We start from the raw sequence: 25,199 nt of genomic DNA on the forward strand, positions 1-25,199 counted from the left end.
TACATTGAAGGGCATTGCCCAACAATGGTTTGGCAACTTGCCAGCCGGATCTATTGATTGGTTGAAGAAGCTAGCCTTCTTGTTTGCCACCAACTTCTCAATGAACATCCCTTGTAAGAAAACAAGTTTGGAATTGAGCACCATTAAGCAGGGAGAGAGAGAAGGGCTACGCTCATATATCAGGTGGTTCAACCTAGTCAGAATTTAGATCCAGGGGCTATCTAACGAGGTAGCATTTACAGACTTCTTTAAGGGTCTGAGAGACGGGTCGAACTTCAAGTTCGACCTTGTCAGAAAAGGGGCATTTACGCTGCAGGCGGCCCTGAGGGAGGCGAAAAGCTATATTCAAGCAACCGACCTCTACATGCCTGGCAGCCAGTCGGACTCCAAGAAGTCCGACAAGCAAAAATAGGGCCGGTCTGCTCAGCCGGCAAAGAAAAAAAAGAGAGCAAGAAAAGAAAAGAAATCTGGGCGGTCAGTGATTCTGAGCGACCGTCCCAGAAGAAGAAGAAGAAAGAGTTTAAACCGTACGTCCCCCGGTACGAGTTTAACAAAGACTGCAACTCCATCCTCATGGAGGTAAAGGACCGGCTGTCTATTGAGAAGCCGAATCTAATGAAGAGTTCCGTCCAGTCACGGAACAAAAACAAATACTGCTAGTTCCAGGAGGAGGTTAGCCATGACCCCAACGACTGCTGCAATCTTCAGTGGGCGTTGGACCGTCTGGCTGACAAAGGAATGTTGAAGCCTTACATTTCTAAGTCCCCAGCCGGGGCAAAGAAGAAAAACAAGGGCCAGTCCTCCAAGACTACCCACCAGCCTACTAGTAGGTCGGATACCGATAAGGATCCGATTTACACTATAGCAGGCGGATTCTCATGTGGTGGCCCTACCATCCGGGGCACCAAGAGCCATTTTCGAAAGATGGACAAAGAAAATGATGAGCAAGCATCTACCAGTTCCACCTTCCCAGACGTCCTCATAACTGAGAAGGACAGGGGCAGCGTCCGCCGTCCGCATGACGACCCGGTCGTCATTGAATGTAAGGTCGCCAACCAATTGGTTGGGCGTATCCTTATTGATACCGGCAGCTCGTCGGACATCATCAGCCACCGGTGCTTGCAGAAGCTGAAATACAACACCAGTCGAATGTATCCGGTCACCCACCCCTTGGTTGGTTTTGGGGGGTGGGATGGTCTACCCAGCCGGAAGAATTGACTTACCCATCCGGCTGGGAGAAAAAGGCTAGGGACGACATATTGTCGTCAGATTCTTGGTCGTTGAGGAGCTGACCGCCTACAACATTATTCTTGGCCGGACAACCCTCAACGAAGCCAAGGCGGTAATCATCCTGGCTCTCATGCTCATCAAGTATGAGCGGGATGATGGCCTTGTTGGTTCCCTGAACGGGGATCAGAAGATGGCCCGGGAGTGCTACCTCTCAGCCGTCAAAGATAGTGTGGCCGCAGATGGCCAAGGGAAGGAACCAATAGACCTTGACGATGTCAAGGATGCCAGTCCAGCCTTACCAGCTGCCGGAAAGAAAAGGAAAGATCCACAGCTGGTGGAGGTGAAAAAAGAAAAGAAATAGCAATCACTGACCGGTGAAGGGTCAGAGGAGCTCCGTCCCCAGCCGGCTGGCGAAAATATTGATCTTGCTCTGGATGACAGCCGTCTAGAGCAAACTGTAAAGGTTGGGACGGTTGCTCATGCTGTTCTGGGTGCAGATTTGCACCTTCTGCTGAAAGAATTCAAAGACATTTTTGCTTTTGAAGTGGAAGAGATGCCAGGTGTTTTGGGTGTTTTTGTCTCTTGGGAGAGTTACAACTCGAAGATTGGTCCTGCTAGCTCTGTACCTGCAAAATCAACGGAGACACCGGTTGGGTGGTGCTCCGCCTCCAACGCACAAGTTAGTAACTTGAAGAAGGATAAAAAGTGCGGAATTTAAGGTGGGGATCTGCTTGGATTCCAAGCTCAGGTGTTCTCTGATGAGAGAAAGTGAATGTAATAAATGATTGTGAATGCCCCCAAAATGGGGGAATATCTCCTTATTTATAGGGTCATGGGGAAAAGTGCCCTCCACTAGGTCATTTTGACCTAGGGAAGGTGGGCTGCGCCGCAAAAGTGCGGTTTTATGGGAATTGGGCCTTTGAAGGCAGCAATTCTGAAAACGTATCTGGGAAGGCCTCGTGTAAGTTGGAGATTGGTCAAAGATGACCTGCCAGCCTCTGACACGTGGCAGCCCCTCATTGGTCTAAATGTCTAGAGTAAATATCCCCTAAACATTTGCCCCTCACAGGTGGCACGTGGCAGGCCACGTGGCGTCTGTGACACGTGTCCACCCATAAGAGGTGTGACGGGAATTCCACCGTTTCACCCCCTATAAATAGGGATTTACCCCTCCTCTCTCCTCTTCACTTTTCACCATCTTCACTTTTCACCATCTTGACTTTTCACCATCTCCATCCGCACACACGGCACCGCCTTGGACATTCAGCCGGTCACCTGGGATGGCTGAGTCTAGAACCCGGGGTGCCTTGTCTGGAGTTTCAGAAATGCTTTTCTCATCTCCGGCTTCTTCCCTCTCTGTGTCTGTGTAGGACACAATGGTAAGAGTTAAGCAGATGACTACAAAGCCTAGGAGGCGGCGCACTAGGGAAGTGCCCGCTGATGAAGTAGTGAGGGAGGAGGACTATGAGGGTCCTGAGCAAAGCAACTCCCAGGAGGATGCCCCCTCTACCTCTTCTAGCAATGAAACGGAGGGAGACGGTGAGAAAACCGCCTCCTCTCCAGAGCAACCGCATAACTCAGACGGCGAAGCCGTTGAGAGGTCAGAGGAATCCGGCTCTAACTAAGAGGACCTTGCTGAGGCATATCGCCGTTCAGCAAAATTAGTTGTAAATCAGGATCCTATGAAAACTCGGATGCGGCCAGGAGACATCTCTCTCCTGGAAAGTGGCTTTTAAGCCTTCAAACAACAACATCCCTTTGGAGAGGGATGGGATATCCTTGTCCTTCCTGCTGATGCTGTAATGGCTTGGGGGGACGATATTGACAACACAAACAATTACTTTGTTTGCTATAAGGCGGTAATAGAAGCCGGCCTCCGCTTCCCCTTCATAGAGGCATCCGCAAGATTCTGAAAGGGTACGATTTGGGAGTGTGGCAGTTGACTCCAAATTCTTGGGTCAATATCTTGAGCTACATTGCCGCCTGTGAGCTCCAGGATATTGAGCCCAGCTTCACAGCATTCGCCCACTTGCACTACCAGAAGAGTGCCCCAGGCGGATATGGGGCGTGGTATACTATCTCCACGCTCCCCGAATATTTAATGACTTTGGCAAGGTGTTTAAATGGGGAGGTTGGAAGGACAAGTGGTACTTAGTCTCCTCCTCTTCCTTGAAGATGAATGAAATCCTCCGGCGCTACAACAAGGAGCCGGCTTTGGTGGGCCAAAAATGCGTACGCCCGGCTCTGTCTACCAAAGCCCGAGAGCAAATAATTGAGCCGGAGTTTTTGAAAACTAGAACTGAGCCCCTGGGGGATGGGTCTCACATAGTTGTACCAAGGAACTAGATCCCCCATCCGGATTTTTTCTCGGACGGGAGATTCTTGTCAGCCTGCGGGTTAAGCCCCATGTTTCCTAAGGGTAGACTCACTCACCCACACGGCAATTTGCCGTCTGCATTTTCATACTTCAATGATTTTGATTATTCTTGTTCTAATCCTTTTTTCTTTGTTTTTTGCCGAGCAAGCAAGAAGCATGGTTGATCCGGCTAAGACTCCAGCCAAATCTGCCGCACAGCTCTGCAAGGCGTTGGCGCTGGCGAAGAAGCAGCCGCCGAGGCCAAAGAGGTCAAGAAAGGCAGGGTAAGATTATCTTTACATTGCCTTGAAATTTTCAAGTTCTTTTGATACCGAATGACTAAAAGTCAATTTGTTTTGCTGGCTTCTACTGGCATCCTCCCCCGCTCCATTACAAAAGTCTTAAAAAGACCCGGGGATGAGCAATTGAAAACACCGGCTGCCAAAGCCGGGAGAAAAGGCTCATTAGTGGCCGGCTCTGCAACGGAGCGCCCAGTAACCGGGGGAAAGGGCCCCGCTGCCAAGAAGTCTCTAAGTGAAAGCTTAGAGAAAGAGGGCAAGAAAAAGCCGGATGCCCCAGAGGCATCGAAGAGTGGCGAGCCACTCAAAGCTGCAGGTGGTGCTGCAGCCGGGGGAGAGGAGACGGCAAGAGTCGACTCCTAAGGTAAGATTGAGATCCCTTGGCCGCTTGATTTTATGCGAGTCAAGACAATGGTCGACCCTTCCGGGGGGTCAGTAAGCAGCCGGCAAAGAATTAATGCCAAATACACTGCTAGTCTCTCACCGAGTCCTTCTTGTGGTGTAGATGGTACTTCTGGGCCCCCGAACATGGCGGGGTTTGCAAAAAGAATGGTGAGAACTCTCACCCAGTCGGAGAAGAACTCCGTACCCAACCACCATGAGGTCGACTTTGACCAGATTCTAGGTCAGCTGGCGGAGGTAAGTTGGACTTGTTACTTAGCTTTTCTTTCATTTCATTCTTCTTTTTTTTTACTAAGTGTTTGATTTCCCGGATGACCCTGCATAGGTTATGGTCCGGGTAGGTGGGCTCCGGGTGCCGTTCTGGAAAAAATAAGATGAGGTAAATGATGCCAAGAAGAGGGCTCAACAAAACCTCAACTCTGCTGAATACGTTCATTATATGTCTGATCTAGCAATTAAAGTAGTGGAGTTCAAGGCTGAGCAAAACCGGCTCGTTTTTGAGAACGAGCGGGATAATGAGGTCCGCCTAAAGATGGCTTGGCGGCTCCTATACCCGGAGGTAGACTTTGACGTCTACAAACTTCGGTATGACTACACCACTGCGGCGTATGATGCCAGGGTTCTCGGGGATCTAGCTCCGCCTCGTTTCAAGGCATGGGCAGCTGATCTTGGTGCTGAGGTTTCGGATACGGAAGAGTCGGACCTAGACGAGCTGATGGGGGAACAGGGAGACAAGGTTATCCAGCCTGAAGAGGATGTTGTACCGGAGGAAGTTCCCTCCACAGGCCAGGACCAGCCGGAGCAGCCCACTGAGTAGCTCTCCTCAATTTCTGTGGCAGTATGCCAACCAACCATTTATTTTTCTTCTTTTTCAGCGGCAGTATGCCAAGTAGTTGCTTTTCCGGCCTGTATGCCGAGTATGTGATGTAATTTACCGACCAGAGAGTCGGGTTGACAATATATTTTTTTAACTTCTCTGTATACCGGATATCATTCCGGCTAACAATGATCTTTGGCCTTGGGCCATTTCAATATATGAAGTATACCAACTGAGTCGGTTTTTCTTATACTTGCACAATTATTCAATTTTTTCAGGTTTTCACTTTTGCATATATACTTGACATTTTGCCTAATTTATGAAAAGCATGCGGCAGGTACAAATCCGGCTGTCCTTGCCCCTGGACGGCTATGTGGTTGGTTTCATCTGAAAGTAATAGATTGTCTTGGAAAATTCTTATACTTAAAAAGCGTATGAGATGTTTGTAAGACAATCAATCACAATGGTGATTTCCCCAAACCAAGTACACAGCCGGACAAATAGCAGGCACACAACCTCTGCCCTAGGCGGTATTGGACCGTCTGGGTGTTCAATTATAGCCATTACGCGAAAGTTTTGCCCCAATAGGTGGAGTGCGTAGCTTAAAAAATGAAATAATCCTAAGTAAAAGCTTGTGATGGTACTCCGGCTGATGTCTAAAGACATCCGGAATTTCACAGTCTTAAAACATTCTTCGGAGCAGTTCGAGTCAGACGGCTATGAGTTGGCTTATTTAGCCGTTCAATCTTTGCCGCATGCATGGGTACGTCGAACGAGCAGGTAGGTTGTTCTCTGCGACGATTGCACCCGGAGGGGTGTCGTCGGACGCCTATATCCATGTTGGGATAGACGAATTAAGAAAAAAGACAACCATCCGGCCATTGACCTCTGGTCTAGTTGGAGACCGGCTGCATAGCCACTAGGCGGTTTTGTGCCTAGCTTCAGGATCTGGCCATTGGCCTCGTGTCACTATGGACATTTGAATTTAAATACTAAGTATCAAACTTAGTTTGTTATCCGGCCATTGGCCTCATGTCATTCACACCTTAAATGAGCTATTGAACTTTACATTACTTGTATGGGTAAAACCCAGACAGAAATAAAAAGACAAACATAATTGAAACAAAAAGCACTTTTCATTAATACTCCTTGTTACAAAAAACTTTACAACACTTAGAAGTAGTACTTTTTCAGGTTATCTACATTCCAAATTCCAGGCAGGCGTCTACCGTTTGGGGTTTCTAGGCGGTATGTGCCATCCCTAACTTCTTCGTGAATCCGGTAGGGGCCTTCCCAATTAGGAGTTAACTTTCCAAGCTCATTGGCCGTACCGGTTGCCTCCATTTTCCGTAACACAAAATCGTCCACTTTCAAAGGACGTTTGTGCACTCTTTTGTTGTAGGTTCGGGTCATTCTCAGATAGTATATCTCATGATGCAAGGCAGCATTGCCCCTGCGTTCCGGGAGAGAGTCCAATGCCAGCTGCATGGCCTCCCAATTTGCCTCTTCATCATAGAACATCACTCTAAGCGTGGGCTTATAGTGTTCAATGGGCAAGACGACTTCAGCACCGTACACCATGAGAAATGGAGTTTCTCCGGTTGACCCTTTGGCTGTTGTCTGGATGGCTCATAGGACATGAATAAACTCTTCAGCCCATAAACCACCGGCTCTTTCAATATTCTTTTTAATGCCGTCTAAGATGAGTTTGTTGAATGCCTCAACCTGACCGTTTGCTTGAGGACAGCCGGTTAAGGCAAAGTAACTTGAGATCCCTTGATCTCCCAACCAAGTCTTGAGCTGGGGCGTTTCAAACTGAGGGCCGTTGTGAAATACCATAGACATAGGTACCCCCAAACCGGTTGATGATGTTCTTCCAGATGAAATAGATGACATCCTTTGTCTTGATATTCTTAACTGCCTCCGCCTCCACCCACTTGGAGAAGTAATCCACAGCCACCAAAATATAGTGCTTTCCGCCTGGTGCAGGCGTATAAGGACCCAAAATGTCCATGCCCCATTTAGGAAACGCGATAGGGCTGTGGATTGCCGTCAGATCAATAGTCGGGCGATGTATTAGCTTGCCAAACGTTTGGCGTTTATCACATCTCTTCACAGACTCTTTGGCGTCTGCCTCAAGGGTAGGCCAAAAATAGTGCCGCCTGGCTCTGACGGCTAGGGACTTGCCGCTTATATGGGAGGCGCAATATCCCGCATGCAGCTCTTTGAGAACTTCTTTCCCCTTTTTAGGGGTAACACACTTCAACAAGGGCTTGAGAAATCCAGCCTTGAAGAGTTCTCCGTTTCTCATCTCGAAGCTAGTTGCTCTCTTCTTCATGACGGCTGCTTCCTGTGGTGAATCAGGGAGCATACCGTCTGGTAGATACGCTCAGATGCCATCAATCCAAGTAGAACTTCAGTCCAGAATTCCAATGGGCTCTTCATATATACTTCTTTTTTCAAGAACATCCCAAAAGACTGACCGAGGCGTAGCATGGTAGGCAGAAGATGCCAATTTTAACAATGCATCCGCCGGGTGATTATCTGACCAGGGCACTTGACTCAATCGGAATTCTTCAAGTGTCCCAGCCTCATCTTTGACAGCCTGGAGGTATTTGATCATGGCCGGATGAGTTGCTTCATAGGTGCCCTCATATTAGCTAACGAGCAACTGAGAATCAGAGTAGGCGTCAATCTTTGTTGCCCCTGCTGCCTTACACATGCGGATTACGGCTAGCAAGGCTTCATACTCTGCCTCATTATTTGAGGCCTGAAACTTGAACCGTAGTGCATACTCATATTTATCTCCTTCTGGAGATTCACAGACAATGCCTGCACCACACCCATTCTTTATAGAGCTCCCATCTACATACACCTTCCAAACCTGATCTATATTTTCCGGAGGAACCGGACGAGTCATTTTAACAATGAAGTCGGCAAACGCCTGACCCTTCACTGCCTTCCTTAATTCATAGGTGATTTCAAGACTTTGCATTTCAATAGCCCATTTTAACATTGTTTCGGATGACTCCAAAGTGGACATTTTGGTCGCTTGAGGGGCTGTACGGTGTAAATTACAATCAGATGTGCCAGAAAGTATGGCTTCAGCTTATTGAAGGCCATATATAAAGCAAGACCAAAATTTTCCACCATGGGGTATCTTTGTTCAGTATTCTTTAACACATGGCTAATGAAATATACCGGGAGCTGAGTGTCGTCTCGTTCAGCAAGGAGAACGGCACTGAGGGCATGGTCTGAGACGGCTAGGTACATATACAACTTTTCTCTAGGCAAAGGACTAACAAGCCTTGGCAAAGAGTGCAAGTGTTCTTTCAATTTCTGGAAGGCCGCCTCAGCATCATCCCCCCATTCAAATCTAGTCTTCATCCTGATTGCTTGGAAGAAGTAAAGGCATTTGTCACCTGACCGGCTGAGGAACCTCCGCAATGCGCACTACTACAAAAAAGGCCTTAGAGAACTGTTAGAATAGGCTTTATAGATCGCCTTAGGGGCGTTCTTCTGCTAAGCGATGTATAAAGTATAGAGAACGGGTCGTTTAGGCGTTTTATATAATAACAAATAGAGAACGGTCGTTAGTCACAACCGTTCTCTTTTCCCTTCTTAAATTCGTACACCAAGGAAGGAATAAAGAACGGTTTAGGCCACTTAACCGTTCTATATTGCATTACAATAGAGAATGGTTAAGTTAGATAACAGTTCTTTAATTTATTTTTTTTTTAAAAAAAAATCTAGCCATAATTATTCGAATTACCCTTTTACGTATTTATAATTCGTATTGTATTAATCCTGTATTTTATTAATAATCTGTATTATTTTTGTAATTCATTTTAGACATGTATTTGTTGTATTCCTGTTTTGTATCTTGTACATATATCCTGTAAGAAAATCCATGATCCTGTATACGTGCAATATAAATTTCTGTATAATTATATTAACAAAAATATTTCTAGATATGACGAAAGCCATCAAAATATACTTCATATATATAATTTAATAGCGTCAGATTAACTCCATCCAATCCTTTAAAGACATGAAACACAGGTCCAAGCTCTAATCCATCAGAAAGGCATACACAAGTCCAAGTATATTACTAAACTCTTCTTCAGAAGCTTGTCACAATTCACAAATACAAAGACAGTGAAAAGTCAAAACAACAGTAAAAGATATTATAATCACATACGTACGTTGAGAAAACAGTATCAATGTGAGATGAAACCAAAACATTTTTTTCCTTGGCTTCAAATTCATATTTGGGGGTGATCCTCAAGATAATATGATTTAGATCCGCATAAATAAGTGTTTTCCCTACAAATAAGCCGCCATTAAGATGATTTGCACCCTCCTTGACATATAACACTTCCACCTCAACAACAACTTCCCAATGAGATGTGTTTTTTATCTTTTCTGCAGCAAGCAGCACATACTGCCTAATAGGAAAAGGAAAACCATAAGAGAAAGGATCACTTTGACAAACAGAATAATTGCAGACAAAATCTCAAGGATCACTTAAGTGAAAGGCGAGTGATGCAAAAGCCATGAGAAGAGGCTTATTAAGTATGCAAATTTTAGTAGACAGAGGGCATACAAAATTCCAGATAGCTAAGGGCCAACACAATCAGAGTATCAGACAAAAAACCAAGAGAGAAATAAAGAGTGAAAGTCATCAAACAAAAAACCAAGAGAGAAACTTTAATACCCAGGATCCTTCAAATTAAAAGTATATATCAGATTTCAAACATACTGCTACACATATTTTTTTTGTCAAAACAAGTTAGTTATTTCTAATTTCGAATGGAATTTTTTACTTTCAAGTTGTGAGTCACTAATAAAACATCACAACTATTCAGACTTTCTAATTTGCACGAATGCCAGGACTAATATGTCCAGCATCAGAACAAAAACCCAACTAAGTTAATTCCTTGACATGTTTCATATCTTCAAGGATATTCAACCCAAAAATTGACCCAAAAACCCCAGAAATTCGACCAAAAAACCCCCACAAATTCAACAACCAAACTGCAATATTGACAACACCCTTAATCGGAAAAAATTCAGGTTTACAAACCCCCAATTTCGAGCAAAACAACAAAAAAACCCTAAGAAACCCCAAGAATTCGAGCATTAATTCGAAAATTCGATTATGGGCAAATTCTAGCAAATTCGAGCAAAAAATTGAACAAATTCGAGCAATTTCGAGCAAAAAAATCGAATCAAAACCCCAGGAATTCGTTGAGTAAATTCGACAAAATTAAGGGTAATTTGATTGAACTTAATACGATAATTCGACTAAAATATTTATATACAAACAATTGATGAATTTATCCCAAAAACAAGAACTTTGAAGTATTTTTCAATCACCTAAAATTCGAATTCTACGAATTTACTTCTGTTTCCTCCATAATTCGAATGATTCATGCAATTAGATTGACAATTATCAGAATCTAATTACTCTACCACAAGAAAAATTCGAACCAAAAAAAAAAAAAATCAAGCCTACCTCAATTTACTGGTGGCTCAGTAGACAGGTGCGGTACTGTAGACGTGGAGTGGCGGTGTAGTAAGCGGCTGATGAAGGATTTGCTTTGGAGGTTTGATGAAGGTTTCACTTTTTTTTATGAGAAAGAGGTTTCACTTTTTGATGAAAGTGAAAGTGATGAGCGCTTCAATTTTCCCTTTAAGTATTTTGGGTAAAAAAATTTTGACGGAAATTTCTGTTTTTTTTTTATTTTTAAAACATGGGTAAATTATTACTATGTATGTACGTATATAATTTCCTCCTAATTAAAAATAAATATTAATTAATATAATACAAAACGGTTGTCAAGATTACCGTTCTATATCATCTATAATAAATAATTATTATTTTTAATTATTTGAGTAAATTGAAATACAGAACGGTTAACTATGCTAACCGTTCTATATGTATTAACATACAGAATGCCTCTTATATTAAAACGATCTATATTCTTCTGGAGAACGCCTACCTTTAATAACCGTTCTATATTTTGCGATCTCTAATCTAGTTTTTGGTGTAGTGGCGGCCAGGCAACCAGTGAGTCTCTGTACTTCCTTGACGGTGCGGGGTGACTTCATGTCAATCACCGCCTGTATCTTCTCAGGGTTAGCCTCTATCCCCCTTTGATCAATCAGGAATCCGAGAAACTTCCCAGACTCAACACCAAAGACGCATTTCTTAGGATTCAACATGACCTTATGCCACCTGAGTGTGGTGAAGGTTTCTCGGAGATCAGCAAGGTGATCCGCCTGCTGCTTGGATTTGACTATCATGTCATCAATATATGCCTCTACGTTCCTCCTAATTTGATTAATGAAGACTGTATTAATCATCCGTTGGAACGTAGCCGGCGCATTCTTCAAGCCAAACGGCATCACAGTATAACAGAATAACCCCTGATCAGTGACAAAGGCCGTCTTCTCTTGATCTTTTTTCCACAGGGGTATCTGATGGAAGCCGGAATAGGCATCTATGAAACTCATCAAGGCATGATCGGCTGTAGAATCGACTAATCTGTCAATTTTTGGAAGTGGATAACTATCCTTTAGGCATGCCTTGTTGAGGTCTGTGTAATCTACACACATCCGCCAGGTACCATTCGGCTTCTTTACAAGCACAACATTCGCCACCCAGTCGGGGAAATTACATGGCCGAATGAACCTGGCATCCAGCAGCTTTTTAACTTCGGCAGCTGCCGCCTAACTTCTTCAGCAGGGGCGACAACGATTGGCGCCTTATCTGATTCTTAGTTGGTCGTTAGCCAGTATGAGGGCATCTATGAAGCAACTCATCCGGCTATGATCAAATATCTTCAGGTTGTCAAAGAAGAGGCTGGGTCACTTGAAGAATTTTGTCTGAGTCAAGTGCCCGGTCAGATAACAACCAGGCGGATGCATTGTCAAAACTAGCATCCTCCGCCAGCCATGATACGCCTCGGTCAGTCTTTTGGGAATTTTTGGAAAAAAAAAGTATATATGAAGAGCCCATCGGAATTCTGGACCGAAGCTCTACCTGGATGGATGGCATCCGGGCGTATTTAACAGACGTCACGCTCCTTGATTCACCACAGGAAGCAGCCGTCATGAAGAAAAGGGCAGCCAACTTCAAGATGAGAAACGAAGAACTCTTCAAGGTTGGATTCCTTAAGCCCTTGTTGAAGTGTGTTACCCCAAAGAAGGGGAAAGAAGTTTTCGAAGAGCTGCATGCGGGATTCTGCGCCTCCCACATAGGCGGCAAGTCCCTAGCCGATAGAGCCAGGCGACACTACTTTTGGCCTACCCTGGAGGCAGACGCCATAGAATTTGTGAAGAAATGTGACAAATGCCAAAGGTTTGGCAAGCTTATACATCGCCTGGCTACTGATCTGACGGCCATCCATAGCCCAGTCCCGTTTGCTAAATGGGGCATGGACATTTCGGGTCCTTAATTATACGCCTGCTCCAGGCGGAAAACGCTATATTTTGGTGGCTGTGGATTACTTCACCAAGTGGGTGGAGGCGGAGGCAGTTAACAATGTCAAGACAAAGGATGTCATCTATTTCATTTCGAAGAACATCATCACCCAGTTTGGGGTACCTATGTCTATGGTATTTGACAACGGCCCTCAGTTTGAGACGCCCCATCTCAAGACTTGGTTGGGAGATCAAGGGATCTCAAGTTACTTTGCCTCAGTTGGCCGTCCTCAAGCAAATGGCCAGGTTGAGGCTTTCAACAAACTCATCTCAGACGGCATTAAAAAGAAACTTAAAAGAACCGGTGGTTTATGGGCAGAAGAATTAATCTATGTCCTATGGGCCATCCGGACAACTACCAAAGGGTCAACTGGAGAAACTCCATTTCTCGTTTTCTACGGTGTTGAAGCCGTCTTGCCCATCGAACACTATGAACCCACGCTCAAAGTGATGATCTATGATGAATAGGCAAACTAGGAGGCCATGCGGCTGGCATTGGACTCCCTCCCAGAATGCAGGGGCAATGCTGCCTTGCGTCATGAGATATACCGTCTGAGAATGACCAGAGCCTACAACAAAACAGTACACAAACGCCCTTTAAAAGTGGACGATTTTATGTTACGAAAAATGGAGGCAATCGGTAGGGCCAATGAGCTTGGAAAGCTAACTCCAAATTGAGAAGGCCCCTACCGGATCTATGAAGAAGTTAGGGATGGCACATACCGCTTGGAAACACCAGACGGTAGACGTCTGCCTATAACTTGGAATGTAGACAACTTAAAAAAGTACTACTTCTAGGTATTGTAAATTTTTTGTAACAAAGAGTATTGATGAGAAGTGCGTTTTGTTTTCAATTATGTTTGTTTTTCTTAGTTCCGTCTGGGTTATCCCCATACGGGTCATTTTCTAAAATACATAATGTCTAAGTTTTAGTAGCTCACTTAACATCTGAATAACATGAGGCCAATGTCCGGATAACCAACTAAGTTTGATTCATAATATTAAATTCAAATATCCATAGTGACACGCGGCCTATGGCCAGATCCTGAAGCTAGGAACAAAACCGCCTAGTGGCTACGCAGCCGGTCTCCAACTAGACCAGAGGTCAATGGCCGGATGGTTGTCTTTTCCATAAATTCACCTATCCCAACATGGATAAAGGCGTCCGGCGACACCCCTCCGGGTGCAGTCTTCGTAGAGGACAACCTACCTGCTTGTTCTACGTATCTATTCAGACGGCAAAGATTGAACGGCTAAATTGGCCAACTCATAGCCGTCTGACTTGAACTACTCCTAAGAAAGATCAAGATTGTGAAACTCCAGATGTCCCTAGACATCAGCCGGAGTATTATCACAAGCTCTTACTTAAGATTTTTTCATTTTTAAATTACGTACTCCCCTTATTGGGGCAAAACTTTTCGCGTAATGGCTATGATAGTTACCCAGACGGTGAATTAACGCGAGGGACAGAGGTTGTGCACATGTTATTTGTCCGGCTGTGTACTTGGTTTGGGGAAATCACTATTGTGATTGATTGTCTTACAAACATCTCTTACTCTTTAAATGTATAAGAAGTTTTCAAGACAATCAATCAGTTTCAGATGAAACCAACCACACATCCGTCCAGGGGCAAGGACAGTCGGATTTATACCTGCCGCATGCTTTTCATAAGTTAGGCAAAATAACAAGTATATATCAAGTATATATGCAAAATTGAAAAATTAAAAATTCTAAAAATTGTGCAAGTATAAAAAAAACCGACTGAGTCGGTATACTTAATAAATATTAGAAATTGGCACAAAGGCCAAAACAATTGTTAACCGGAATCACATCCGGTGAAAAGACTAATGTTACCTAACTCCACATTCGGTATAGATACAAGAAATACTCGGCACACAGGCCGGAAAAAAAGCAAATTTGGCATACTGCCGCAGAAAATAAAGAGAGCTGAAAGCTACTGAGTGGACTGCTATGGCTGCTCCTGGCTTGTAAGGGGAACTCCCTCCGGATCAACATCCTCTGAAGGCTGGACATCCTTGTTGCCCTGTTCCCCCTCTCCCTCCTCTGGCTTCTCGTCATCCGAGACCTCGACCCCCTGCTCAGCTGCCCAAACCTTGAAACGAGGCGGAGCTGGGTACCCAAGGACTTCAGCATCATACACCGCAGTGGTGTAATCGTATCGAAGTTTGTATACCTCGAAGTCAACCTCCGGGTAGAGGAGCCGCCAGGCTATTTTCAGGCGGGCTTCATTATCCCGCTCATTTTCATTGATGAGTCGGCTCTACTCTGCGTCGAGCTCCACTTTGTGCTTAGCCTTCAGGGTGGCCAACTCAGCAACCAGCCGGGAGTTCTCCTTCCGGAGATCCGTGTTCTCCTTATCGGCTTCCTCTAATGCCTTGAGCTCCGACCCGACATTTTTCAGCTGCAACTCAAGATCGTTGATCCGGTTGGTAGCCGCGTCGTTAGCAATCGTCAGCCTCTTAATCAGCTACTCCTGTTTCAACTCTCCTGCTTTAATTGCAAGATCAGACATATAATACGCATATTCAACAGAGTTGAGGTTTTGTTGGGCCCTCTTCTTGGCATCATTTACCTCATCTTGTTTTTTCTGAAAGGGCACCCAGAGCCCATCCACTAGCACCATAACCTACATAAGGTCAGCCGGAAAATTAAACACTTAGGGGAAAAAAAAGAAGGTGAAAAGAAAAGAAGCTAAGTGGCAAGTCCAACTTACCTCCGCCAGCTGACCTAGGATTTGTTCAAATTCCACCTCATGGCGGTTGGGGACGGAGTTCTTCTCCGACTAGGTGAGAGTTCTCACCATTCTCTTAGCAAACCCCGCCATGTCCGGGGGCCCAGAAGTAGCATCTGCACCATAAGAAGTACTTGGTGAGAGACTAGTAGCGTATTTAGCATTCATTCTTTGCCGACTGCTTACTGACCACCCAGAAGGGTCGACCATTGTCTTGAATCTCATAAAGTTAATCGGCCAGAGAATCTCAATCTTCCCTTCTTTCTTTGAGCTCTTACTCAGAGAATTCATGGCGGAGGGCCCTTTCCTCCGGCTGTGGGGCGGTCTTTGGCAGTATAGCCGGAGACTGATGAGCTTTTCCTCCCGGCCTTGGCAGCCGGTGTTTTCAGTTGCTAAACCCCAGGTCTTTTCAAGGCCTTTGTAATGGAGCGGGGAAGGATGCTAGTAGAAGCCTGCAAAATAAAATGAAAGTAAGTCATCCAACATCAAAAGAACTTGAAGAAATTCAAGACAGAAAAAACAGATGGTTTTACCCCGCCTTTCTTGGCTTCCTTAGCCTCGGCAGCTGCCTTCTTGGCTAAGACCGACTCCTTGCGAAGCTGTGCGGCATACTTGGCCGGTGTCTTAGCAGGGTCCACCATGTTCCTTGTTTCTTCTGCAAAAAACAGAAAGAAAGATTAGAACAAAATAATTGAAATCATTGAAGTATAAAATGCATACGGTAAATTTCCCGATGGGTGAGTGAGTGTACCCTTGGGAAACATGGAGCTTAACCCACAGGCGGACAAGAATCTCTCATCCTTTAAAAAATCCGGATGAGGGATCCAGTTTTTTGGTACAACTATATGAGACCCATCCCCCAAGGGCTCAGTTGTAGTCTTGAAAAACTCCGGCTCTATGATCTGCTCCCTAGCCTTGGTAGATAGTGCAGGGCGCACGCATTTCTGGTTACCAAAGCCGGCTCCTTATTGTAGCGCCGGAGAATTTCGTTCTGCTTTAAGGAAGAGGAGGAGATCAAGTACCACTTATCCTTCCATCCTCCCCATTTCGACACTTTGTCCAAAGTCATCAAGTACTCCGAGAGCGTGGAAAGAGTATACCATGCCCCGTATCCGCCTGGGGCACTCTTCAAGTAGTGCATATGGGCGAAGGCGGTGAAGTTGGGCTCAATATTCTGGACCTCGCAGGCGGCAATATAGCTCAGAATATTGACCCAAGAGTTTGGGGTCAGTTGCCAAACTCCCAAATCATACCCTTTCAAAATCTTTCTGATTCTTCTATGAAGGGGGAAGCGGAGGCCAGCTTCCATCACCGCCTCGTAGCAAACAAAGTAATTGTTTGCATTATCAATATCGTCCCCCCAAGCCATTACAGCATTGGCAGGCGGGACTATAATATCCCATCCCTTTCCAAAGGGATGTTGTTCTTTAGAGGCCTTGAAGCCGCTTCCCAGAAGAGAAATATCTCCCGGCCACATCCTATTCTTTATAGGATCCGAATTTTCTATCACTTTAGCCGAATGGCGATACGCCTTGGCAAGGTCCTCTTGGTCAGAGCCGGATGCTTCGGCCCCTGACCTTTCAGCGGCTTCGCCGTCTGAGTTATTTTCTTGCTCTAAAGAGGAGGCGGCTTCCTCACCGTCTCCCTCCTCCATTTCGTTGCTACTGGACATGGAGGGGGCATCCTCCTGAGAGTCGCTTTGCTCATCCGGACCCTCATAGTCCTCTTCTCATACAACTTCATCAGCGGGCACTTCCCTAGTGCACCGCCGCCTGGGTTTGGTAGCTGTTTGTTTCACTCTAGCCATTGTGTCCTGCACAGACACAAAGAGGGAGAAAGCCGAAGATGAGTAAAGCATTTCTAAAACTCCAGACAAGGCACCCCCGGTTCTAGACCAAGCCGTAATAGGAGACTTGGTGAATGTCCTAGGCAATGGCGTGTGTGCGGATGGAGAGTCCATTTTATATTTTGAAAAACTAATATATACAGCCGAAAATGAATGTATACAAGCTTAAAGAAGGAAAAACTGAAAGAAGGAAACAGGTAGTTACCTTACTTTGAGTTCTGAAAAATCTGAAAGCAGCAACAACCAATAACCGGGTGACTTTGAGAAATACACACGGAAATTTGGAATTTGCAAGAACGCAACCGGGATCAGAGCTCCTCTCTCTAGAAAATCACTTTCTTTCTCGAAGAAGTCAATGAATGAAGAAAAGTGAGAGGAGAGAAGGGGGGTAAATCTCTAATTATAGAGGGGTGAAACGGGGGCATCCCCGTCACACCTCCGTTAAATGTGTCGTTTTTACTGTTCACCTTTCACGGGTGGACACGTGTCACAGGCGCCACGTGGCCTGCCACGTGCCACCAGTGAGGGGCAAATGTTAGGGGTATTTTTTACCCTAGACACTTGGACTAATGAGGGCATGCCACGTGTCAGAGGCTGGCAAGTCATCTCTGACCTATCTCCAGCTGACACGTGGCACTCCCAGATACCTCCTCAGAATTGCGGCCTTCAAGGGCCCAATTCCCCAAAATCCGCCCTTTTGAGGCGTAGCCCACCTGTCCTAGGTCAGAATGACCTAGTGGAGGGCACTTTTCCCCATGACCCTATAAATAGGGAGATATTCTCCCATTTTAGGGGCAATCACAATTATTTATTACAATCCACTTTCTCTCACATCAGAGAATATTTGAGCTTGGAATCCAATGCCGATCCCCACCTAAATTTTCGCACTTTTACCTTTCTTCAAGTTTCTAAATTGATCGGTGGAGGCGGAGCTCCACCCATACGGAGCCTCCGTTATTTTTTGTAGGTGCAGATCCAGTCGGACCAGTGTTCGAGCTGTAACTCTCCCGAGGGACAAAAACACCCAAAACAATATTCAACGTGATGCCTAAAACTAAGTGAGTTGATTTATTTACACACATTAATCATGTAGGAATTACATTGCAAATGTTGTTGTTCTAATTTTTTCAATTTTGTGAACGAACAATAAGTAAATAAGATTCGCCTTGGCGTAAGTGATAATACAATCAATTAATTATTCAAATTATAGTTTTGATTAACGCAAGAATACTATGTTAAGTAATTGATTAAAGTTTGTTTAAAGTGATCAAACAACACTAATTAGTTGATTAAAAGTTGTTTAAACAAGAAAAGAAAGATGATATATCTAAGTGCTGGGGAATTTACCATTTTTCCTTGCTAGATCTTTGTTTTTAACACTTATGGACTCCTTATTCGAGAACCTCCACCTTAACAACAACCCATTAAAAGGGCGAGTGTTTAGGACAAGGGGGATGATTAGTACGTGCACAAGTTCACAAATTTTCAGCTGACTTTCGAGTCAATTTTTGTGAGTTCAAAGCTTTGTTTCGAACCTCTATTTATATGTAATGGGTGAATTAGGGTTTTGAACATTAGGCAGCACTAGGTGGCGCGCATCTTAATTGTTCGTTTGCGCCTGCTGTGTACAAGGGATTAAGCTGCGCTGCCCTCCAATTGTCTTACGTGTGGCTTTATGGTAAGATTCGATTCAGTAATTTTGTGAAATTTTGGATCTTCCGTAAGCGCACCAGTGTAGGTTGCGCTGGGCATCACGGACAATCTTTTGAGTTGCAGGCGCTTGTCCAGCGTGACTCGTTGAGTTGCGCGGAGATTTTCTTTAGGCAACCTCGGATTTTAACCTAGGTAGCTTTAAATCCATCAAATTTAGGTTTAATCTTGAAATTAGGCTTAATTACTGATCAATCGTAGTTTCAGCAAGCTTTGGTTCATTTCGTATTGGGTCAAGCTAGTTATTTTATGTGTTTATGCTTTAATTAGTAGTCCATAAGCATTCCTCATTTTGATCCAGCACAGATATGGCTTTATTTATCGTCACAGCAATTTCGGTCGGGATGAGACCAAAAGTAGGTGTCTACATACAACAAGGCAAATACAAATTTTTTGAAAAGAGTGCCTTATCATGCATTATAAGACCATCTTATAAATAGTTAGGGCCTAAGGAAAAGAAATAGGAAAAAGTCACATGCATGTAGTGACTCACAAAAATAATGTAATAATAAGTAGTGTTAATTACACAAATGTATCTTGTAATAAGTTTATGTATACATAAATAGTCATAATATTAATAGCATATCAAACATTTCCTTAAAAAAAGAAGTGTACTAAATAGATCACAATAAGGAAACATATCAACAATAATTTTTATTACCTTTAATATTAGTAGTATGTATGAACACATTTAATTATTAGAAGAAAAATAATCACAAGACCATCTATGTGAATTAATTTGTTTTGGTTGCAAACAAGAGAATTGATTATTGGCAACAGATTTTGATACAATACATGGAGAAGTATATATACACATAGTATGCACCCATAAACAAAGATATAAATATACAACTATATATATATAGTTTTATAATTAGTGGAGTTAATCTTATTCTATTCATCTTTTAAAAAAGAAACATAAAGGGGAGTAGTCAAGCCTTAATTTTCTTAAACTTTTTTACCTATCTTATAATTCTATTACATGCTCAAAATACTACCTTGATCACCCAAACATGCAATCAAACACCCGACTATAATCTTTGTATTTCAACATTTAAGTCAGATCCTAATTCGAGGAACGCGAAAGATAAGAGGGATCTAGCCATTATCATGATGGCCCATGTCAATGATACCGCAATTAAAACGGAAAATCATATTGTTGGTCTTTTACGAAATCGAGAAACCATCGGTCTAGTGAGGCAACTCCTTGACAAGTGCGATCATACGTATTTCTCAATTATCAGGAGTTCGATTATAGAAACGGTAGATGGTTTAAATGGTAAAGAGTATGAATATGCTAGAGGTATCATGGAAAGTGTACCAATTAATGTGGAAAATTGTGAGGAGAGCTTCAAGCCTTCAATCAAATCTCCTATATCGATTGATAGCAAGGGAATGTTAGATCTCTCTAAAGTTGCTTATGGTATTATAGCTTACATATGTATGCATCCGCCTTTTTAAATTTCAAATTATTTTATTTTGCTCTCACCATACTTAAATAAAATTATCTAAGTCATGTTTGTTTGTTTGTTTGTTTTTTAATTTTTTTTTAAAAAATTGTTTTTAGTTGAATAAAAAATTGTTGGGTATGATTAATAAGAAATGCACAACAGTAAGAGAAAAAAAAATTATGTAAGAGAAATAAAAAAAAATTATGTCTTGGTATTCTCTTGGTGTACATATATGTAACTACATTAGTCCCGAGCCATGCTAGATTTTTTGAAATTATTGATAATTGAAATATAGAAGTTAATATTGAAAACTAAACAATAGTCAATTATACTAGTATTCAACAAAAAATATTATAACAAATAAATATTATGAAATTTCCTAGGGAATGAATGATTTTTTTGTTAAAAACAAAGAAAGAAAAAAAAGTAGAGTTTAGGAAGGAAAATAAACCCCTAAACAAACTCCAATTTAGTATAGAGTAATAGATTGCTAGTTTTATATTCACATGATAATTGAAAATCAACATATTCAAATACCCCATTCATCCTTTTTCTATCTTCCCATTTACTATATATTATGAGGGCAAACTTTTGATAAAATTGATCTCTGTCCACATATTGAGGGCGTTTTTGATGTTGTTCATCCCGAGAGCAGGATTAAAATTAGAAGAAAAAGAAGTGTTATCGCCGCCCTTGGTCATGGTGGCTGGTGGCTACGGGAAGGCTAGGGGGTGCCCGCTAGGGTTTATCTAGTGATGAAAAAAAATTTAAAAATAAAATAAAATTGTGGAAGTTAGGGTTGGACAAAAACCTAAGGTATGATACCATGTTAAATTTTGTGAAACTCCTCAAACTGAAGCGTATTCCATTGACTTGTATATATAGGCCAGAGTTATAACGGTGAGTCCTAATCTTATTAGAAAATCTCGTAGGATAATTATAAACTATTCATAAACTATATCCTTCTATAACAGAATATTTATTATATATTCCAGGAAAATTTATCATAAAAGGTCCTTTTAAGTAAGCCACTTTGTGATGGCACTAGAGGTCCGTTTATAAACTATCCACAAACTATATCCTTCTATAACATAATAGTTATCATATATAAATATGATGGCACTAAAGGTCCTTTTATCACTCTTAGGTTTTAATGAGGGTCCTTTGATAAGATTCCAACATTGACTTTTTTTTCCAGTCAAAAAGTCACATGACTACTTAAAGTCGTTTCCCCCCTTTTCCCTTTATTAAGCCTAATTTGAAATTCAAATTCCAAATTGAAGTCCTATAAATAAAACCAAAAAATGGAAATGCAATAAAACCAACAATAACAATTAAATTCATATGATTAACAAAGGGGGTTTCACCTGACTTGGTTCCAATTGCCTTTATTTTCTCAGCTGACCTCAGAGCCTTCAAATAATCATCCGAAAACACCTTCAATATAATTTCTATGGGAGGGACTAGAATCGAAGTTTGATGATTTTTCATAAGAAATTAGGGTTCAAGTAGAGAGGTTGAAGAATACTAAATTAAGAAAAATTAGGGTTTATTAAAGGTAAAAGGGGAAAAAGGTATTAAAAAATTAAAATTTAAGTGGTCATGTGCAAGTCACACGAATTTTTTTGCCCGAAAAAAAAGACTCACTGGGTGGAATCTAGTTAAAGGAACCTTGCCAAAACCTAAGTGTCATAAAAGGACCTTTGGTGACACCTTTTTTTTTTTGTTTTAAAAAAATGACCTTTACTACAAAGTGTTCTCCTTAAAAGGATCTTTTTGACAAATTTATACCCTTAATCGATGTAAGGTAACAACGTTGTTGGGTGTACCTAAAGGTTTTGAATCTTTTAATATACTCCCTTTCATTTTTTTTTATTTGCATCACTTTTCTTTTTGGGATGTTTTTTTTTAAATGCATCGTTACTATATTTGGTAACTTTATACTATATTTTATCATTTCTCTCTTACTTTAAACCCCACTCAACTTATTATATCATTTCTCTCTCTTACATGGTCGCCACTAAAATAATAAAAAAATCTATCATCTCTCACATACCTTCTCTTTCATGGTCCCATCTTACTTCTACAATAATAATTTATTCACTCACTCACAATATTAAATTACCCTCTTAAAACTTTGTGCAATCAAAAGTGATGCAAATAAAAAAACGGAGGGAGTACAAAAGAGAACAAATAAAAAGTAACATACATAAGTAACATACATAGAATTAATCAACAATAAGGAATCATTGATGGAGATAGTGCTACGAATCATAAAATCAATATACGTATACTATACATGTAGTATAAAATAGGAAAATTTGTCCATAAGGTACTTTTAAGAAAGACACTTTGTGGTAAAGGTTCTTTTATAAAAAAAGGTGGCACAAAAGATTTTTTTTATCCCACTTAGCTTGTGGCGAGGGTCCATTGACCGGATTCCGGCCATTGACTTTTTCTTCGGCATAAAAAGTCACGTGACTTGCACTTGATAACTTAAAACCGATGTTTCCCCCCTTTTCCCTTCGTCGCTTAATATCTTTTAACGAAATTGTTTGATGTCATTGTGTTTACTCAAGTAATGCATCTTGCTACTCAAGCTGGGCTGAGGTATGGAAGAAACGTGTCCTTCGAACAAGTGTATTATTCCGATAGAGGGATCGAAGTTGATAGAAAGCTAATTATTCAGTAAGGTCAAGTGATCAGAATGCCTAGGTGGAGGCTGTTTCCGATCAGTAATATTAATATATAATTAATAATATAGCTTAATCTTGACTGAACTCTCCGGGTCACACCTAAGAAACTAACGATCTGACACGACAAATTAATCCGAAAGGAATTAATGAGTCACCCGAGTGTTATGAACAAAGACGTCGGATTCCAAGCTTAGAGGGTCGGAATCGAATCTTAAAAGTCAAGCCAAAATTTAGGAATAGGGGAGACGTGAAAATGCTTCATGTAACAAGCAAAAACCCTATCGTGAAAGGCTATGGAAACGCGCCAAATAGAAGTGTGCCATGTGGCAGCCACCAAGTGGCAGCGTGCCACGTTGTAGCACCATGTGGCAAGGGCCGCAAAACCGGGAAAACGGGTCATTGACGCGGGCCAACCGAACCCATCTAAGGACTGAAGGTTGGGTGTCACATGGTTAGCTCACAATGCCTGTGAGTTTCCTTGGGGAGCAAGTGAGGAAGTGGTCCTCACTTAACCATGTGACACTTGTTACTTAATGATTTCTTTATTTATTTAACTGAGGACTGAATTCAACGTTCTTTCCATGTTGGATCTTTTTGTGAAAAAGTCCCATATTGAAAGATGAGTGGAATTCATAAAGAAGCACTCCTTTTTAATAGCTAAGGCATACCTTGGGAGTGTTCACTCGAGTAAGAGTTAGAAAAAGCATCTACACTTGAGAGAAAACCTTTAAACTCATTAATTACTCGGGTAGTCTTTTGGTCGGACTTAGCTAACCTCCAAGTAGTAGACCCGTCGGGTCGCGTTGTGGGTGGATAGTGTCGGAGGTCATCACCCTTTGTGAGACTTGGCTTTCTAAAGTGAGAGCTCCGGTGGTCGAGCGAAGCACGCTTCAAGGGTAATTTAGTCTTTTCCCTAATCTTGTTATTTATGTGTTTTAGTTATATTAATTGTGAGTATTCCTTCGGCTCGGGCTATATTTCCGTAGTGAGTCGGACTCATCGAAACCCAACAGCGGTATCGGAGCCTAGCACATTTACTTTTGTAACTAAAAAATTTCAAGGTGTTTTATTGCTTTATTTTTCTTGTTTTGTGTTGCTAATTAGATTAGTAGCTCGATTTTATTAATTTTAATCTTTTTTTATAAAAATTTTTGTCCTGAACCTTGATTTTCACCAAAATGGTGAATTTTGGGTGGAAAAAGTGTTCTGGAAAGTTTCAACCCTTTTAGAACTGTGAAAAAGCCAAAATCGACCAAAAATGCCTTTTTTCAAGGGGTTTTCGTTTGGAAAAATTGCCCGCAATAATCCGACCTTTGCCTCATCCGCCCTAAATAATCCCGCCTTTAGATTATTTTTTAATAATCCGACTTTTATACTCAATACGCTCCTAATGGTCCCAAGTGACTTGAAACCGGCTAAACAAGTTACCATTTGTGACTTGGGGTTGTGTTGCACATGTGTCAATATGTGATTGGGAAAAAAAAGAAATAAAAAAAATAATCAAAAAAATTATTGAAAAAAATAAACAAAAACAGTCACCCTCTCCGGCAAACCCACCACCGAAACCACCTCCCCTACCTAACCCACCCACCCACCCACTGAAACCTCCACCTCTACCAAATTTTATCCCACCAAAACCATCCCTCTCCCCTATGAGGGCTGCTTTTATGGCTTTGCGATTATGGAGCTAATTTTAGGGCGTTTGAAGCAGCTGATTTGTGGTGCCTTCCGGCAGTTGATGGGGCAGCTATGGTGGGTAGTGCGATTGATTGTGGTTCATTTGAAGCGGGTTTGTGGGGTGGTGCACTTGCGAAAGGGGAAGCAGTAGCAGTTCATTAGCGCTGCTTTGGTGGTTTAGTGGGCTCTTGCTGGGTGGAGTGGGCTGGAAACAGGGAGGGAGAGAAAGGGTTTGGCCGGATTTGAGAAGGGGTAGGGCTTTGGTGACCAGAATTGGGATGGGAAAACGAGATGGTGCCGGGATGGGAAAACAAGAGGGGGCTCACCAGCCCGACAAACTTAGCCCGTAGGCTGACCAAGTAAGACTCTCCATAAAGAAGATCGTACACCTATAAATAGAGGACAAAGTACAACGGAAATGAGGTTAGACACGTAAGTTATTACACTCACTATATCTCTCTAAACACATTATAAC

The sequence above is a fragment of the Chenopodium album genome, chromosome 25 (genome assembly GCF_948465745.1).
Source record: "Chenopodium album chromosome 25, dcCheAlbu1.1, whole genome shotgun sequence".
NCBI classification, from domain to species: domain Eukaryota; kingdom Viridiplantae; phylum Streptophyta; class Magnoliopsida; order Caryophyllales; family Amaranthaceae; genus Chenopodium; species Chenopodium album.